Raw genomic sequence first — 18110 nt, 5'->3', positions numbered from 1 at the left:
TGAAGTTAGTGCACAAACTGACTTAATTCACTAGTCTGCTAAGTGTTTCAAACGTAAAAAAATGGCGGCCTCATTAGTCTTAGAACCATTTAAAACTTTAAATTGTTGATAATTGCATGCAGATTAACTAAAATCATAAAAAACGTAATCGTAAAATAAGTACAACGTAATTCGGTCCCATTTAAAGTAAAAAGTGCCCAATTTACAAACATATAAGAATAAAAATCTGATCTCATCTAACCCTGTAACAGAGTGGGTGTATATATCCGTTGGACGCTGTCGTTTGGTATCAAAAAGGGAGGTGCATAACGTATTATAGAAGACCCAAATACCAAATTTCAAAGTTATAAGGCTACTCGTTTTGGAATTGTTGGAGAAACGCGCCTGAATCCATTTTAAATCCATTTTACAGATCGTTTTGTAAAAACGAGTCCTTCATTCTGTTCGTACTCACAAATGACGAGGAAAAAAAAAAATATTTATTCAAATTGGTTTGAGAGAGGCCAAAATGGATAATTTCGTTGAAATATGATATTCGAAATTTTTCGTAATTACAATGCTTCCTTTACTTCGATCAAAGAGGTAATAATTTATATTGAAAGTACAGAGTATCGAGAGCTTGAGTTAATTAATTACAATAAAACTGATTAACTAAATTATAATGCAATTAAATTACTTATATTTTTTGTACAACTTGTTACCTAATTATTTAATATTTAATTTTTATAACTGATTAGTTTTAAGTAGTTAGTTTAGTTTAAAGTTGTTATTATTTTCTTCCACTAAATTTGGTATTGCGATCTACTTATTTTGTTATTTTACAATGATTTACTTAATTTGGTAAAGATTAATCTTTTTAACTTGTAGAGATTCTATATGGTAATTCTCCCGCCTTCTTAGCATGCCTTCGTGGTGTAATGGTCAGCACTCTCGGCGCGTATTCGAGAGATCTGTGATTCGAGTCCGGCGAGGGCATTGCCCATTTTTCATATTTTCTCCTTCAAAAATAACTAATGTCTCTATAATTCTTTTAATTTATTCAACATTTAATTTAACTTTAAAATAACTTTTCTTTTATTCTCGTTTTCAACCCACGCTTTCTTGCCAGAATGTTAAAGCGCGCGTGTATTCAAATGAAATAGAAAGAATTTGTATTTAAGCGAATATTTTGGAAAGTATTTTTAGAGCTTGTTATGCCTGCCTGAAGGCCAAGTTGTAACAGGTGTTGAAGAAAAATATGGAAACACCTCATGAAAATGCAAGCTTGGACTGAAATATTCATTCTAGCAAAAGCTATTTGTAGTTCTAATGTGTTTGCTCACTCACACCACCTCTACACATCTTCAATACCCAAGTAGCACACGACGTTACAAACTGGTCCGTGAAGTTGAAAAGTGGTCGTGGTAACTTTTATGACGTCTTTACAACGTTGCGAAGACGCAAAATATTTGCCGTTGCAATTTGGCAATTTGTCCACGTGGCTGGAAACGTCATGATATGACTGTTTTTAGACGTGGTCACTTTGCCATATATTTTTTTTTTTTAAGTTTATCAGCATTACTTACTGATGAACTTAAAAAATTATTACATAGACTGAAGAGACTAAATTTGCACTTTCAAGAATCTGAAGTCCGCATAAGATTTATTTTTGCAATGTTTCATTACTTTATTTCATCTAACTATATATTAATTTAAGGTAGATTCATCTAATGAAATGTAAATTTAATATAAATACTTTTGATTTATCAAATTTAATTAGTACTAAAATACGTGCTAAATATTTTTTTAAAATTTTGTTAAAATAATTACTACTTAAAATATTTTTATAAATATTATAGCAAAATATTTAAAAGTGGAACTAATCTATAAGGTAAGTTATTAAGTTATGCATTTTATATATGTTAAAAAATCATATTTCTGAAATCAATGCAAATAACATGTTAGCAATTATTTCACTACTGAAATATGACTTTATTTCTTATTTTTTGAAGTCACGAATTCACGGCTGTCCAATATATATGACGGAAAACTCATCCACAGTCAGGAGAAGCAGAAATGTAAATTATTTACTGGATGCTTATATAAACGAACATCTCCAGATTTGCTCGCTTTGGCTAGCTGCCAAATTCGAAAAAGCAACTGCGCCATTAATTCAGATTCTAGCAGTTATTTCAAGTAATTTGGTAAAGATGCCATCTGTAAGGCGTTTGAAATTAAATCAAACAATGACTGATATAAAGGCAGAGGAAAAAAGGCGTCAGAACAACTTAGTGAAGTAATTGAAATTAACAATCATGATGTAATTTGCATTACTGAGCCGTATTGCGTAAAAGGTGAAGTTAGATGCCTTCCCCTTCACTGGCAAATATTTCAATCTACCGAAAAGGATCCTCTAGTTAACCCACGTGCCAGTATTATAGTCACCAATACCAAATGGTCCCCTACAATTATATTAAGCCATAGAGATGTGATGACGATAAGTATTAACTGTAAATCAGAAGAGCTATTAATTACTTCCATTTACTGCTCATCACGAGAGGATATGGGGCCGAATCTCCACACATTAGAAAATATCTTTAGTAATCTCAGAAGATCACAGCACGTGATTACAGGTGACTTCAATGCTCACCATCAAATGTGGCATTACAATAATACAGATAATAGAGGACATACACTAGCTGACTTTATTGCTACACACAATCTGTATATACATAACCTCTCTTCAGACACTCCTACATTTGAAACAACAAATGGTGAAGGATGGCCGAACTTGACACTGTCAACATTGAGTATCTCCAATAAAATACAAGAATGGAAAGTTCTTGATGATCCAAGGCACTCAGATCATAACTACATAGCATTTGAATTATCAGAAGAAATTCCCGACCTCAAATTAAGAAGATTTTCAATCTCAAAGAAAAAAGCAAGGCAATTTGGAAGAAAAATCTCCACATGTCTTCAGTATGTGGAGAAACTTATAGATAAATGCACATCACCCGATGCAGTCCATGATTTAATGGAAACAATTATCAAAACAATACAGGAGACAGCGACCAACACATTTAAACTCCGTAACAACAACAAGATTACGAAGACTAACTGGTGGACAAAGGAATTAAGACGTGAAAAACAACATACAAGGGCCCTTCGTAGAAAAATGAAAAGTGCTCCGGAAGTGTTGAAAATGGAAATATGGATAAAATACAAGCAACAATTAGCAAATTACAAAAAGAAAATAACTGAAGCAAAACTACGCAGCTGGAAGAATTACTGCTGTAGTAATAAAGATACATACGGCCAGCTGTATAAAATGGCTACAAGTAAAGTTTTAGTCCCGAACATATCGGTCTTTCGAGAGATCAACTCTCACGTAACAGCCAGCTTGGTAATGTCACTGAAAAGATTCTCAACAATATTCTAGATGTTGTCTTCCTAAAAGATAATGCAGAAGACGATGGCCACCAACATTCCGACATTAGATACAACAATACCGCTCCAAATACTCCAGACGATGTGGAATTCCACTCACAAGAAATTTCAAAAATTATTAAGTATCTTCCGAATAATAAAGCTCCGGGACCTGACGGATTAGACAACAGGATTATTAAGATAATTCACCACGCAATGCCTTTTCTGTTCCACAAACTACTAAACCTCTGTCTCAAATTTTATGTCTTCCCGAATTGTCTCAAACAGGGACAAACTATACTATTCAAGAAAAATAATAAAGATCCTACGGATCCGGAAGCTTTCAGACCAATCAACCTCTTACCTGCAATAGGTAAACTTCTGGAACGTGCAATCGCGGGCAGATTACGCCACCACTTAGAGAAAAACGAAACCATAAGCCCCAACCAATACGGCTTCAGACCTCTCAAATCTACATCACATGCGATAGTAGAACTTCAAGAGCAGATCCGTAGGAATAAATCTTCAGCTCTCCATACAGCAGTACTCTGCATGGATCTCAAAAATGCGTTTGATTCCGTGTGGTGGCCTGGTATCCTTGAAGCCTTGCGCAACATTAAATGCCCTCAGAACATATTCAAGCTAATGAACAGTTTCCTAACAAACAGAGCAACGATAATCATCAGCAACAACTGTATAGTAGAAAGAAGAATAACGAGGGGCTGTCCACAGGGCGCTTGTCTAAGTGCAGACCTGTGGAACATCACCTTCAATTATATCACCTCCTACAAGTGGCCGGACCATACAAAGCTCATCGCCTTTGCAGACGATGTGGCCTTTGTAACAAATGGGCATTCAAGAGACATACTAGAAAAGAATAGTACCGAGACTCTCTCCATATTCCATTCCCTCTGCGTCAATCAAAAACTAATAATTTCAGAGCCCAAATCACATATTATTTTATTTCCAAAACCGGGCAAATCGCTACAAAGGCTACCTTGCATTAAAATCAATAATAGAAGAATCAAGATCTCAAAAGAAATCAAATTTCTTGGATTGAAAATTGACCAAAAGTTTTCTTGGATCCCACACCTCATGGAAATTCGGAAGAAGACCCAAACTATTTCTAGAGCCCTCGCAAGGATGCAAGGCACAACGTGGGGCCTCAAGTCGAGGATGCAAAACATTCTCTATAATACCGTGATCGAAAAAATAATCCTCTACGGGGCATCAGCATGGACTCACCCTATGACAGTGAAAAAGAAAAGACTCTTAGCTTCGATCCAACGCCCCTTCCTCTTACAAATAGCAAAAGCATACAGAACTACCTCAACGGCAGATCTCTGTGTATTAACAGGAATCCCACCCATCCACCTGAAAGCAAAAGAAGATGCAGACTTAGCCACGTTATTCCACTTCAAGAAAAACATAGAGGTAGAAGATCAAAACCTGTGCCCCCTTGATTTTGAACAGCCACGAAATCCTTACATAAGACACCCTGCAGTACATACCAAACTCAGAATATCTACAAAAGAAGACACCCTCAGTGTACCTTCATTTCCAGTCGTGTACACAGATGGGTCAAAGTTAAACGAAGAAGTAGGATGCGCGTTCTTTGCACTCCTCTCAGAACAAGAAACAACAGAATGGAAAGGACACCTAAGGAACAACAACAGCGTTTTGCAAGCTGAGCTTTCAGCCATAAAACACGCTATTCTATGGTCTCATCAAAAGCATCTAACATATGTTACCATTTACAGTGATAGCCAAGCGGCAATTAAAGCTGTCGATGATGCAAGAAACAAATCATCAATAGTGCAAGATATCTACGATTTATTATCACAGCGCAAGAGAACATCTATAAAAATAAAGTAGGTAAAAGCGCATGCTGGACAAGTCCAAAATGAAAGGGCAGATGCGCTTGCTAAAAATGCAGCTCAAGACCCATCTCTACCTCCAATCAATGTCCCATTGCCTAAATCGTATGTGAAACATATGTTGAAAAAAATTACATTAAAAAAATGGCAAACTGAATGGGAAAATGCAGAAGTAGGTAAAAGGCTTTTCAACTTCTACAAGAAACCCACATATGATCCAATCTCTTATATCTTCTTCATCAACATATTCTTATCTGGACATGGTCCTTTCCCCACGTACTACTTTGTACGAAATTTGAGCGATTCAGATAAGTGCGTATGTGGGGAAAAAGGAGACCCAGAACACTATATTTTCAAGTGCCAGCTCACAAAAGAGCTACACTGCAAAGGAAGGTCACAAATTACGCCTGAGTACATTAAATGCATGCTAACGATACCTCAATTACAACAAAAGGTTTCCTTGATTATGAAGAAACTTTTTGCATATAAAAGAGAAGACATATGTCAAGATGCTATCACATCTGCATAAATACCTCTTATTCTACAACTTGCAAAAATAATGCAAGATTTCAGAAATATTGCAAGTGTCTGTAACAGGCTAAATATGGTTTAAATAGTTTTTATAAAATAGCTACATTAAGAATTTGGACTGTATTAATGTAATAATTAAATCATTAATTAAAAAATAATATAAATAATATACGACTCTATTAGATATATTAGTGTAAATGTAAGTATTATGTGATTTTCTAATGTATATTTTCTGTATTTATGATACATTAATTTACAAAAATAATAATGTAAGATTTCAGTGCTGATGCATTTGTGTGTAACAAGTTAAAAAAAATGAAAGGAAATGTATTAATAAGAGAATTCGCCTTAGTAATTCAACTAAGTATGATAAAGTGCACAAAAAAAAAAAAAAAAAAAAAAAAAAAGAAAGGAAAGAAAAATCCTTCAATTAGCTCCTTAAAATTCTGTTTATTTTAATTCGATGTAACTAGATATACTAATGTAAATATATTGTTTGTATGAAGTACAATGTACAATGAAAGTTTGTATGTATGTTCGAAGTAATTATGTTATTTCAATCTGCCATAATCAAACTTTTGTTAATAGGTTAATTTCTTTGCAATAATTGTATACTATGTCTTAGTAATTGTATACGTAAGTCTAATATTAATGTAAAATTACTATGTAAATGTCTTGGTAGGCTAGCATCCGATGCGGGCCAACTAAAAGCCCAGCGGGGTACAGTAGTGCGGCGGAGCAACACCTGTAAAAGTCACTGACTAAGTTCTGGTGCTCCGTCCACTTTTCCCTGTCCCTGGTATAAATAATATCGCTTATAATTAAAAATAAATGTAATGAATGCACTGTCAATCAAAGAACGCATTGTGAATCTTCTCATTGTTCTGTATCTACTTACTCTAACTGCCTTCAGCGAGTGAAATTCCATTGCTGAGAGCTCCTGTTTGGAAGTCTCTAAACTGAGAAGAAATCATCGTGAGAATGCTGAATTTGTGCCTATTTTGGGTGTGATTATCTGCTCTACATAGTTTCACAATATGAATACGATGTTTATGCATGTTAATGCAACAATGCTACAATGTTAATCGTGAATCTAGTATTCTTAAAATAGTGTCTCTGTGGTCTGTAGTGGTCTGTGGAATATAGTGTTCGTGAAATAGTGTCTCTTTGGAAATAGTGTCTATCTCCAATCCCTGTGGTTACAGCGGTGCAATATTTGGATATTCTTATTAGCTTTGTGCTTCGTTCATAACGTCCTAAGTGCTATATCGCATATCATTCATATTAATCGATTATTGTATTCATATTGAAAAGTTGGCTCTCAGAATTAATTCATATAAAACCAAAAATAACATACAACGGTAAGCCACTTTCCGGTTTTGCTGAAAATGCAATCAACACAGAAACAACAACAATTCAAGCTGTTATGGTATGTCCATTATTTTCAAAATACAAAAAAAGATTGGACCAGTACTTAATATGACTTCTGAAGATGAATTAGATATATTATGTAATAACAAGTACCATTAAAATTAATAATATTGCACATTGTATATTATGCAGAAAAGGTTAATGATTTTAAAAAGTATGAAATGTATGATCGAAAAACTAGTGTTAAGGAAACATTAGCATTTCTATAAAATATTGCAATCTATAATTATGTGATATTTAATTGTGTAATTTTAAAAAACACTAAATATTTTTATTGATTGCAAACTGCAGTTTTATTGCTTTTCGTTTGGTATCTATTCTTCCAAACACTGTATATGTTTATTAGATTATCTTAATAAATGAATGTTGTAAATTAAGTTTTATTTTTTTGTTAGATTTAAGTATATTCTATTTTCTTCGCTTACTTTTTATGTGCTTGTGATAACTAAGAAATTCATAATAATCAGAAACAAAAGGTTTCATTGTGTATTATTTAACGAAGAACTTACTTTAATGTACTTAGTTTACTATCGTATACTGTATTATTTAAATTATTTCTGTACAGTAACAAAAAGAAGGTTATAGATTATTATAAGTGCATGAAATAATCATTGTAATCTACCACTATTCTAAAATGTAGAAACTAAAGTAAATACACTGGTTATCATAACTTAAGGAAAAATCACAAAAATAGCGATAACTCCCTCAAAAATAAGCCAAACCGTGTAAACTTTGAATATATTGCCAAGTAAGAGTAGCTGAGTAAAACTGCGATATGCAAATTAGTGGCGCTGCTTTCGGAATACGTCATCTGCGAGGAGCATAAAATTCCATGTTTGAGAGCAAGCCCACATATTTCACTGTGACAGTGACATCAGAAATCTGAGATAGCCAATTCATAACAATGACCTCCAGGCATCATTTGCTTGCAGAACTGTGATGCAGAGCCATTGGGAGAATAGAGGCAGGACAAAGTCAAACAGAAGTGGCCAGATGACTAAATGTGAGTCCTTCTGTGGATCATAGACTTTGGAGGAAATTTCAAACCACAGATTCGGCATCTAGGAGGTTCAACCAAGGACGGCCAACTGCTACGACGAGCGCCGATGACCGATATTTGACATTATGTGTACGCAGGAATAAACTCCGACTCTTCTTAGATCCTCCCTTGCTGCAGCCACGGATGGTTCGAGTCAACGTCAACTGTGCGTAGAAGGCTTCACGAATGTGGTCTGTATGTGAGACGACCAGACATTAGTGTGCCGCTCTCGTCACGCCATAGGAGGGACCGTTTTCAGTGGGCACGACAACATGTCGACTGGACGCCTGATCAATGGAGGGCGGTTCTCTTTACGGATAAGTCCAGGTTTAGTCTAGAAAGCGATAGTAGGCGTTATTTGATATGGAGAAAACCTAGAACCCTTTATCATCCGTTAAACATCTGTGAAAGAGATGCATACGGAAGGGGCAGTGTCTGTGTTTGGGGTGGCATCTTTTTGGGTGGACGCACAAACCTCCATGTCTTTCCAAGGGAACCGTGAATGCTCAAATTTATAGAGATGACATCCTTGATGTTTATATGCGCCCATATGCAATGGGTGATGCTTTTCTGTTACAGGATGACAACGCAAGACCACACAGGGCTCGCATCGTAGATGATTATCTTCAACAGGAAACAATTATGCGCATGGAGTGGCCAGCTCGATCCCCGGACTTGAATCCTATCGAGCATGTTTGGGATGCTTTAGGGAGACGTCTAGCTGCTCTCAATCCGCCGCCTCAGACCCTTGCCACGCTTGCAACTGCTTTGCAAGAGCAATGGCTCTCGCTTCATATGGAACTGCTAGACCGCATTATTGAAAGCATCACACATCGCTGTATGTGATGTATTGCTTCTAGAGGCGATCATATTCCATATTGAAGGTACTTTTCCTATTGCAAACTGACACCTTCGAATTGTTCATTTTATACATGTGCTAATTTCTATACTACCGTATTTGTCTGTTAATTTCTTTTTATGTTATTTCATACCTTACTATGTGTTGTATATTGTGGGTAAGTTTCATTAAATTCTACATGTAACTTTTTCAGTAATCGTGATTTTTGTGATTTTTCTTTAATTTATGATAACCAGTGTGCATTAACATGTGATCGAAAGAAATGGTGTTAAGAAACATCAGCATTTCTAGTAAATATTGCAATCCATAATTATTGCAATTTTAATTGATTACTATATAAAAAACACAAATATTTGTTTTATTAATTGGAAATTTTAGTTCTGTTACCTTCCTTCTGCTATTTATACTTTCGAACACTACCAGTTCATGTTTTTTCTTAAATAGTGCTGTCATGTATGTTGTTTGTTAGGTTATTATTTCCTTTTAGATATGAATATGGGAAGTTATTAGATTTAGGTATATTTTGGATCACATTTATTAACTACTTTATACTGTCTTTCATTTGCATATCTTGGAGCTATAGAAGTTGTAACGTTGCGCGCTTCCAACCTGCACGCAACAATAGTGGTGATTGCTAAGAACTGGAAAGTAGACCAAAGTCTTGAGAAGGGTTTAAATCCCTTTTTATTCAACTTTAGAAATTACAAATGCGTGCTCTTGACGCTCACAAACTACGCCGACCCGGCGGTAAAATAAAAATAAGAAACTAAGAAAAGAATAGTAACAAGTGACTAACTACGAGGCTCTTTAAACGTAACTAACCTCACCGCGTTCTAAAATACCGCTGATAATTCAGCAAACTCTGAATATTACGTTGAAAGATTAACAAACTGCCGAGACAAGCACACAGGCCGAAACGCGTGGTTCTTCAATTCCTAACTAGCCACCCTCACGCTCGTGAAGTAAGAAGGCACACCTTCGAACTCGTTTCCCTTCTATTTCACTCAGATTACTTCCGCTGATAATTTGAATCCTTGCGCGTTCTACTAAAATTTACATAATCTGGCATTGGCAATTCCAGGGGAAAGTAAGGCTTGACAGGAAAGATAGTTTAAACTTAAAATGAATGTTAGTTAAAATCAATATAAACCCTACAAAGTTAATGCTTATATTTTTAACTGTGAAACGCGAATAAATTTATACTTGAGTTCAGGTAAAATACCGATTATATTACCTTAAGAACCGCTTCCTAATTTATCATAACAGGCGCAATTTTCAATGTCTCTGAGGTTTAACAGAAAAAAATGTGATAATGCTGTTATCAGAAACGCTCTTTTTTTACCCACATATGTATCTTTACTTTTATTTATGTCTAATTGAGTTTTATTTACTTAAAACCTAGTATTAATGTTATATATTTATAATAACCACTTTCATAATTACTCTCACTTAAGGAAAAAATATGATGAAATCCTAAATAATCGCAACTTAGAATTTAAGTTATTTAAAAAATATAATTTAGTAGACTAGAAGAGAAACACGCTAATGTGACAATCAAAATCGTAAAAAACAACCTTATATTTAGCGTAGGTATAATGAAACACTCAATCGATTTCGAGGGCAGCTAAAGGTCCCTCCTCATCAGGAGAAAGAAATACATAGAAAGAAAATAGGAATCACAGAAACACGTGGTGCTTATCAGCACTGCACGTGGTTATAACTAGATTTTTAATCAGAGTTGCACTGGCCGCCTACTTTTACTGAGCCAGGCTGTCTGATCAAGCATAAAGAAATATTAGCGAAGTTAAAATAGGGAGCGAGGGCCAAATGCACATTACGCTCAAAATCTGAACTTCAAATAATGGAAAGCAACCACTGAACGGATTTTTATACCCTCTGGTAGTACCAAGTGCGAGGAGGTAACGCCATCTATCGGCAAAAATAATTGAATTAAGACAGTAGAATTTTAAAGGCATTAGGAAGGACTGGATTGGACTTCAAATCATTAACTAAACTTTCTAAATCTTTGTGAATGTGAAAAGCCTCAAGAAAATCCAATTCGCCTATGGAAGAAGCCTTTTGGATGAATTTTGCAGACCCAAAATCAAAATTATGGTTAAAAGTCCAGCTATGATACGCAATTGAAGACTTGTTAATTTCCCCTTTTCTGACATAAGATTCATGTTCCTTGATACGAAACTTCAACGCTCTTTTTGTTTGGCCAATATATCTTAAACCACACTGACATGATATACTATAAATTCCCCAAGAATTCAGGACAGAAACGTAATCTTTTAGAATCGAAGGGTGAATTTTATTAATAGGGGAGAAACCGACTTGAAAATTGAATTTCTGGAGAATCCGTGCAATTTTATAGCTAACAGAAGGATAAAATGGAAGCACCACAAGGTCATTGATATTATTTCTAACAGTGGAATGTCTTCTTTGATGGGAATCTGAAAATTTTTTGACAGCTTTATCAATAATCACGGGAGAAAATCCACGGTCAATCGCAACTGCTCTCAAATAATTAAGTTCATTGGTAAGCAAAGATTCAGAGGAACAAACTTTTAGCGAGCGGAAAACATAATAGTAAAAAGAAGCCATTTTTTGCTTAACAGGGTGGCATGACTTGGCATGGGGTGGTAAACAAATTGCAAAGGGTTTACGGTACACAGTGGTGCTAAAATCGGTTTCATTGCGGATTATAAGAATATCGAGGAAGGGGAGGGAATTGTTGGATTCAATTTCAAGAGTGAATTGGATGGCTGGATCAATTGAATTCATAATAGACAGAATCTCGGATAAATCCTCTTTATAACCGTCAAAAAGTGCGAAAGTGTCGTCAACATACCGAATCAACTACTGAAATTCGTCAACATACTGAAATTAATGAGTTGGTTTCGCTTACTAAAGTTTCTCTAAGTCAAACCCACTTTGTTTTCCAAAATGCATATTTTCGTCAAGTTGAAGGATTGGCTATGGGTAATCCTCTCAGTCCGGTACTTGCTGACATTTATATGCACTATTTTGAGATGAAATTATTTGATAAATTATCTTTTCGTCTTTGGATTCGGTATGTTGACGACACTTTCGCACTTTTTGACGGTTATAAAGAGGATTTATCCGAGATTCTATCTATTATGAATTCAATTGATCGAGCCATCCAATTCACTCTTGAAATTGAATCCAACAATTCCCTTCCCTTCCTCGATATTCTTATAATCCGCAATGAAACCGATTTTAGCACCACTGTGTACCGTAAACCCTTTGCAGTTTGTTTACCACCCCATGCCAAGTCATGCCACCCTGTTAAGCAAAAAATGGCTTCTTTTTACTATTATGTTTTCCGCGCGCTAAAAGTTTGTTCCTCTGAATCTTTGCTTACCAATGAACTTAATTATTTGAGAGCAGTTGCGATTGACCGTGGATTTTCTCCCGTGATTATTGATAAAGCCGTCAAAATATTTTCAGATTCCCATCAAAGAAGACATTCCACTGTTAGAAATAATATCAATGACCTTATCGTGCTTCCATTTTATCCTTCTGTTAGCTATAAAATTGCACGGATTCTCCAGAAATTCAATTTTCAAGTCGGTTTCTCCCCTATTAATAAAATTCACCCTTCGATTCTAAAAGATTACGTTTCTGTCTTGAATTCTTGGGGAATTTATAGTATATCATGTCAGTGTGGTTTAAGATATATTGGCCAAACAAAAAGAGCGTTGAAGTTTCGTATCAAGGAACATGAATCTTATGTCAAAAAAGGGGAAATTAACAAGTCTTCAATAGCGTATCATAGCTGGACTTTTAACCATAATTTTGATTTTGGGTCTGCAAAAATCATCCAAAAGGCTTCTTCCATAGGCGAATTGGATTTTCTTGAGGCTTTTCACATTCACAAAGATTTAGAAAGTTTAGTTAATGATTTGAAGTCCAATCCAGTCCTTCCTAATGCCTTTAAAATTCTACTGTCTTAATTCAATTATTTTTGCCGATAGATGGCGTTACCTCCTCGCACTTGGTACTACCAGAGGGTATAAAAATCCGTTCAGTGGTTGCTTTCCATTATTTGAAGTTCAGATTTTGAGCGTAATGTGCATTTGGCCCTCGCTCCCTATTTTAACTTCGCTAATATTTCTTTATGCTTGATCAGACAGCCTGGCTCAGTAAAAGTAGGCGGCCAGTGCAACTCTGATTAAAAATCTAGTTATAACCACGTGCAGTGCTGATAAGCACCACGTGTTTCTGTGATTCCTATTTTCTTTCTATGTATTTCTTTCTCCTGATGAGGAGGGACCTTTAGCTGCCCTCGAAATCGATTGAGTGTTTCATTATACCTACGCTAAATATAAGGTTGTTTTTTAAGATTTTGATAATTTAAAGTATTGAAAATAATTCAGGCTACTATTAATTAAGCATATTTAGTCTAAAGAAAAAAAAATTGTATTATCTTCGGGTTTTCAGAAAATGATAAAATATTTAATCTTTCGAAAAATAAAAGAAATACGAAATTTTAAAAAAGAAGGAAAATATATTAATTATTAAGATTATTTTTCAGCATAAATTAATATGTAACACAAGGACATAATACCAACATTTTCACAACTGTTGAAAAAGGTGGAATTTTGCGAACATTTAGACGTTGTGATACGATGATTTTACAAACAAAATATCACCTGCGAAAGACGCAATAACGACGTCTATGCGGCAAAAACCTCATCTGCAAAGATGTAATAAAGACGTCTTTGCAACGGTTGCAAAACAGTGCATGTTCGCGGACATATGGGCGTCTTAAAGACATTTGCAACGTTTTCGCAACGACATCCGCGATGAGTTTGCAACGTCATTCAGACGTTGCTGTGCTACTTGTGGACGTTGCAAGCATCATTCATCATCCAGACAGTGATTTGTGTAGGTTGTGAGTGTATCGCGTTGGAGGTAAATGAATTTGAATTTGGTCAAGTTGCTGCGGCTCGTATGGTATATGCTTCCGTAATCAAAGTAGTTGAAACGTTTTTTCTATCTCAAGGGGCAGAGTATCTACAATTTTTAACTTATACAGGAAAACCAGACTAAAAGTATCCGCTAAATCACAGGAAAGACGATGCGTATAGAGTCATCATGGCAGACGATCATTGTAGAAGATTGTGTAAGAGGACTCTGGCCGCAAAAAGTGACTGCTGAACTGAATGCCGCACACGTAAACCCTGCTAGCATCAAAATAATATGAAGAGAGCTGTATAAACAAGGTAGTTTTGGGCGAGCTGTAATTAAAATGTCACTCATCAGTGATTACGAGGCCTGTAAGAAATGAAAATTGCACCAAATTCATGAAACCGTAACTGTAGAGCAATGGAACACAGTCATTTGATCAGATGAGTCTTGTTTTACATAGTTTCCGACTTCTGGGTGATCCCAAGTATATGAGAGCGATTGTTTGCTGCCGCGAGAGAAATATGACGGGGGTTTTGTCATAGTTTAAGCAGCCATGTTGTGGTATTCTATGGGACCCACCATTACTGTGCAAGGTCACATTACTGCCAAGGATTATATGACCATTCTATTCTGGTTGATCCCATCCATCTCATGGTATAAGTTTTGTTCCCCAATGGGGATGTCATGTGCCAAGATGATAGAGTTCCTATTAACTCAGCCCGATTCGTCCACGACTGTTTTTCTGAGAATGAGAGTAAACTTTCACATCTACCATACCCACCACAGTCACCAGATATAAATATTATTGCGTCTTTACGGGATATTTTGGAGAGAAATCTGCGTCAGTGCTATGAACTCTTCTCATCGTTAAGTGAACTTGACAATGTTTTTCAGTAAGAATAGTAGAACATTCCCTTGCAAACCATACAGGACCTCTATCCTGAGAAGACTGCAAGCTCTTCTGAATGCTAGCGGTTTTTCTATACCGTATTAGTCACAGCAATATGTTTTTTATTTCGGTGTTTCCATATTTTTGACCAACTCCGTACCTTTGGTTTAATAGCAACTAGATTTCTGTGACGTTAAACGCTTCTATTCATTAGGCTTGTTAATGCTGATTTTTACGAGTCAGAGCCTGCCTGCGCATTAAGTAGCCTGTGAAGGGCCGTTAGGCTAATTTAATTCCATTTTATTTTACTTTTCTCGTTACTGTTGAAGTTCAGCCAAAAGTGTTACCTTTTGCAAGCACGAGTCGGTGCCATCTGTAAAATTTATACTGATTTAATAACGGGTTCTTTATATCTTTGCCTGCGCTTTGTCGTACTTAAGACTCGAGGTCAATTTCTCATACAGTCTGCTAGTTCCTGTTAGTTTATGTTTGCAAAAAGTACGAGACACCTAAAGCTTGCAAAGAGTACGAGACGCCAAAAGCTTTTAAGGAGAAAATTAATTAAGTTACTTAATTTCTCTTTGAAAACTTAATTTAGTTTAAACCTGGTTTTGTTCTGTTGATTTAATTATTGTTTAATTGTTATGATCATTAAGATTTATTAATTTTAAATTTTGAATTTATATTATACTGATTGATGTTTAAACTTAATTGTTTCGCTAATTTAATTTGTCCCGCCTCCTTGCTGTAAAAATGTTTTTTTTTATGACTCAGGTGGTAATTTCGACATTTTGTAACTTTATGTAAAACTTTTATGTAACAGAGATAATTTGGTACATAGAATTGTCAAAAGTATTTCCTTATCAACGCTAACAGAGTCTGAATTCATGAATTTATCTGTCATCCGTTGCAGTTTTTCAAGGTGAATTTTCGTCTCCAAACGCTTTGAAGACAAATATTTATCTGATAGAAATGGAAACCTGCTGAGAGTCTAGAAATTTGTATACTGTTGTACTGAAATTCATTCTCCGTTGGAAGGCGAAAGTTGGGGTTTCCAGTCTGTGTCCCTAGTAATTGAAGGCTGGTGGAGTGGCTAATGAAAGTAATGTGTCGTTCTCAAAAAGCGTGGAATGCTGCAACGTGACCGAAGGCGAAGGTTGGATTTTTGACCTTGTCTGTAGTCCCTGGCTGGAAAGCAGCAAGAAAAGCACTTTTTGCTAACTTCTGGTAGATTCTTTGTCAGCCCTAAGCCGTTGATACCAACCCTAAGAGATCTTCTCTAAGAAGCTCCACTAATGTTGTTGGTGGTTAGCGACGCTTTTGTATTGGCTGGATGAGAATGGAGAAAAGATCCTCGCCGAGAAAGAAAATCGTAGTCAAGAAAGAAGAGTTTCTGCGGGACATTCGAAGTGGAGACTGAAGAGAAAGTGCTGCCTTATACCCTGTGAGAAAGGCTGAATAATAAGATGGAAGCGGCCATGGTGAGAAAGGTGAGAACATGTACGCCGTCCGAAGATCTACCGAAGGAAGAAAACCTTCATTTTATTTTTACAGAGTTTGGGTTTCAGGCAGCTATGAAGATCCTGAAGAGACCACGCTTCCGACACTGTATCTATGGGGTAAAATCAAAGTGCTGGAAAATAAGGAACAATGAAATTTCTTGATCGTCACCTGGTGTAATTGTTTTTTTTAATGAAAATTTATGTCTGAAAATTATCATTAGCATATAATTCTATTTCGTGGTGACTAACATAAGAGATTTTTGAATTAATATTTGGTTTTAGAAAAGTATGTCTCAAAAATAATCTTGATCATATCTGAATTATTCTAGTCGCATCCGGTTTTAAAATTTTACTGTGCTTATGCTTGTAACTGATAATTTGTGTGAAATAAGATGGTTTAAATTTCCCTATTATTTCGTCCCCGGTGTCAACCGGTCTATATATATTTTTTCTATTAGACATTAATTGAATGTCATTATTCTTGCAGAGATTACGCAGTATATAACATTTTTGGTAATACTATTTGATTGGAAATAGTCAACTTCCAAATATATGAAAAACAAAAGGTAGGTGTTAAGTTTTTTCATTTACTATATTGAGCGGCCTGCAACCTGCTAAAGTTGTAACCAAATTCTGTAAACTCTATTTTATTTTCTGTTTAAATACATGTTGAGTTATTTTACTTAACTAAACAAGCCTTTTCTTTAAACAGTTAGTTTTACTAAATCCTTTACGTTATTTTACTACTTTACTTTACTTTTACTTTAAATAGTTAGTTTTCATAGCTACTCGACTGTTTACTGGATTATATTATTTATCACAGAACAGAAGATTGTTTATTACCTTATATGGCATAGACACTTTTAATCTTTGGCTTATCATATAGATATTGTCTGAGATGACTGCATGCATTCACTAGATATTTTAGAGTAATGTATAATGTGTTATAACACACTTCCAAGTAGAGTAAAATGCTGCTACAAATGTAACTGCAATTAAAATAGCATTGTAATTTGAAATTTTTCAATACTTTATATATATTGTACAGTTTCAATACTTACAATATACTTTAATTAGAAATCTTGCAATTAAAATATAATTATATCTAGAAATCGATTAATAATATAGTAATGAATATCGCAATTAAATCGATTATTGCAATTGCATTGATAGTTATAGTAAAATAGTAACTGCAATTACCGTTAACGGTATTACAGTTACGTAATAATTATGACAGCAGGTATAAAATACTGTAATTGTATTAACTGGAAATTTAATGTAACTAAAATTTATTACTATTTTCGGTGCATTAAACATTAAAGGAGACATATCCCAAGTAGCGGTAACGTCCCAAGTAGCACAGCAACGTCGTAAGGACGTCGCAAACTCGTCGCGGATGTCGTTGCAAAAACGTTGCAATATGTCGTCTTGACGCCCAGATGTCCGCGAACGTCCACTGTTTTGCAACCGTTGCAAAGACGTCTTTATTACGTTATGCGGTTTTTGTCTCATAGATGTCGTTATTGCGTCTCTCGCAGGTGATATTTTGGTTCTGAAATCATCGTATCACGACGTCTTAAAGACGCCTAAATGGTTGCAAAATTCCACCTTTTTCAACAGTTGTGAAAATGTCGGT

General features: G+C 35.3%; 1 protein-coding gene and 1 long non-coding RNA gene across 2 annotated transcripts in view; one reads left to right on the top strand and one right to left on the bottom strand.

Annotated features, from left to right (window-relative positions):
• Nucleotides 1–18110, bottom strand: part of LOC118187957 (glycerophosphocholine cholinephosphodiesterase ENPP6-like) — a 275565-nt gene that overhangs the window by 157220 nt on the left and 100235 nt on the right. The window lies entirely within an intron of this gene.
• LOC146997747 (uncharacterized) overlaps nt 1–18110 on the top strand; it is a 102983-nt gene that overhangs the window by 66394 nt on the left and 18479 nt on the right. Inside the window, exon 2 of the long non-coding RNA XR_015040523.1 lies at nt 16962–17040. This is a non-coding gene — a long non-coding RNA (uncharacterized LOC146997747). The remainder of the gene's footprint in view (nt 1–16961; nt 17041–18110) is intronic.

This window comes from Stegodyphus dumicola, chromosome 4 (assembly GCF_044657685.1).
Source record: "Stegodyphus dumicola isolate Sdum_Otavi_A_Nest chromosome 4, ASM4465768v1".
NCBI classification, from domain to species: domain Eukaryota; kingdom Metazoa; phylum Arthropoda; class Arachnida; order Araneae; family Eresidae; genus Stegodyphus; species Stegodyphus dumicola.
The sequence above is the reverse complement of the archived record's forward strand: the minus strand, read 5'-3'. Positions and strand labels throughout refer to the sequence as shown.